The following is a 3,000-nucleotide window of genomic DNA, read 5'->3' as shown; positions in this document are numbered from 1 at the left end:
GTGGGTGAAACGTGAATTGTCTTCAGTTGTCTTCAGACTTCAGGGTCATAGCTTGTCGTAGCTTGTCGCAGGTGGACGTAGGTTGACTTCGGTTGTCGTAAGTTATCTTCTCTGTGGTGGTAGGTTGTCGTAGGTGGACGTTCTACTTGCGACGATTGGGTCGCCGGTTTTCGGTAGCTTGACGTCGACTAGGTGGTAGGTTGTTGTAGCTTGTCGTAGACATTGTCCAACCACCGTTTTTTCGACGACCTGCTACGACTATGACGGTCGCCGGCAGTCACCTTAAAAAACGTCTAACTGGGACAGGGCCTTTACTTGCTCCACCTTACTCCCAAAGAGGTGGTTTAGTAGAACATAGAACATTGCAGCACAGGTTTGTGCCGAACATAATGCCTAGCTAAACTGATCTCATCTTCCTGTATGACCAATATCCCTCTATTCTCTGCACTTCCATGTATCTATCTCTTAAATGGCACATCCACCACCACCTGTGTCAATGTTTCCCAGGACCCCATCACTCTGTGTAAAAGACTTGCCCTGGACATTTCTATTCAACTTCCCCGCCTCTCACCTTATAGCCATGCCCTCTAGTGTTGGACCTCCAACATTCGAAGTTCCAGAGAAAACAATCCGTCAATACAACCCCTCCCCCTCTCCCTGTAGCTGAAACTCTAATCCAGGCAGCATTCTGGTAAACCTCTGCACCCTCTCCAAAGCCTCCACATCTTCATGTAATGGGGTGAAAATAAATGTTTGCAATACTCCAAATGCAGCCTAACATAAGAGCTGCATTATAATATCCTGATTCTCAGTGCCCCTAGCAATGACGCCGGCAAGCATTCCATACACCTTCTTAATCATCCTATCTACATGTGCTGCCACCTTTAGTGAGCTATAAACTTGGACTCCAAGATTTCTCTGCACATCAATGCTGTTAAGGGTCATGCCATTAACTGTACACTCTCTCCTTACATTCAACCTCCCAAAGCTCCACACCTCACACTTACACGGATTAAACTCCACCTTCCATTTCTTTGCCCATTTCTGCAGCTAATCTATATCATCTCTATCTTCTGACAGCATTCTTCACTATCTGCAACTCTTCTAATTTTGGTGTTGTCAGCAAACCTACTCACCAACCCATCTCTATTTATGTCTAGGTCATTTATATATGTCACAAACAGTAGAGGCTCAGCACAGACCCCTGTGGAACTGCACTGGTCACAGACCTCCAGCCAGAATATCTACATTCCGCTATAACCCTCTGTCTTTTATGAGTAAGCCACTTCTGAATCCATACAACCTAGTTGTCATGAATCCCATACATCTTAATCTTCTTGATCAGCCTACCATGGAGGACCTTATCAAAAGCCTTATTAAAATCCATACATACAACAGCCACCACCCTGCCTTCAACAATCTTCTTCGTCACATCTTCAAAAAGCTCAATCAACTTAACAAAACTTTAATGCCGTGTCCAAAGCCCTAATTAGTCCATTCTCTTCCAGGTGGGAGTAAATTCTATCTCGAATAATTCACTCCAATACTTTACCTACCACTGACATGAGGCTCACCGGCCTATATTTCCCTGGATTCTCTCTACTTCCTTTCTTAAAAAAAGGAACCACATTGGCCACTCTCCAGTTCTCCTGTCCAATGAAGGTAAGCATCCCATAAGGAGGCGTTAAACAAACTTGAATTGTTTTCTCTGGAGTGTCAGACCTGATCAAAGTATATAAAATGATGAGAGGCATTGACAGTCAGAGTCGTTCCTAAGGATAGAAATGTTAAATAATAGAGGGCACAGCTTTAAGGTCAGAGGAGGAAAGTTTAAAGATTTCCAAGGCAAGTTTTTTTACACAGAGATTAGTGGGTGCCTGCTCACGCATCCTGGGGTGGTAATGGAAGCAGATACAATAGCAAACTTTAAGACTCAATTAGGCTGGCAGATTTACTTTAGTTTAGAAATACCGCGCGGAAATAGGTCCCTCAGCCCACCGAGTATGTGCCGCCCAGCGATCCCTGCATATTCACACTAACTACAATCACAAGGGACAATTTACAATTTTACTAAGCCAATTAACCTACAAACCTACAAAGGTCTTTGGAGTGTGGGAGGAAACCGGAGATCCCGGGAAAAACCCACACAGATCACAGGGAGAACATACAAACACTGAACAAATTTGGCTTAATGTTCAGCACAGGCATTGTGGGTTGAAAGGCCTGTTCCTTGCTGTACTTGGTTCTTGGTTCTTGGTTCTCCAAAATATTCCAAATGGAATTTAAACTGGAGGTGCTCTATGTTTTATGCTCTCTGTTCCACATTTTTATATTCTGTAGTCTATGTACCTCCGTTACATACAGCATTCCAGGAAGCCTACTGTTTGTAGCATATGTAAATAAGATGTTACATTATGACATTTTGTAATTGTGTATGTGTACACAGTGTGACGAAGACCTTGAATAAACCAGACACTTCTTGAGCTCTCTATGTTTCCTGCTGTGAACTTTGCACATTCTTTGTTCATCACTGTAGACCAGGAACCCACAGGAACCTTTGACAGAACAGGGCAGAAGACGTTGCTCAAAGCAATAAAGCCATTGATCCACTGAGAAACTCTAGGTGCGACTCACAGGAACTTCAACATGCAGGCAAGAAGCAGCAGGAATGGAAATCAGTTTCAAGGACAAACGAGTAACGTGTGTGAGCGCAAGTAGAGGAGGACCTCTCCTCCAACTCTGAACATTCCTTGGCTGCCTCCCAAGGAGAGGCAAACTAATCATCATGGCCAACTTCATTGCCGGGACAGGAAGAGACAGGGAACAATCAGCAGGGAAAGAGTGAGGAAGGCTAATCCCAATGGGAACCCAGTGCGGATATAGCCAGCATCTGTTTCCTGAGAGAGACAAGCACAAGATGACACTCTCAGATCCAGCACTTTATGTAGAGAACGGGACCATATACCTTCATCATATGTAGTCAGCTTCAGGATATGCTTG

Source organism: Rhinoraja longicauda, chromosome 25, assembly GCF_053455715.1.
Source record: "Rhinoraja longicauda isolate Sanriku21f chromosome 25, sRhiLon1.1, whole genome shotgun sequence".
In the NCBI taxonomy this organism is placed as follows: domain Eukaryota; kingdom Metazoa; phylum Chordata; class Chondrichthyes; order Rajiformes; family Arhynchobatidae; genus Rhinoraja; species Rhinoraja longicauda.
The sequence above is the reverse complement of the archived record's forward strand: the minus strand, read 5'-3'. Positions refer to the sequence as shown.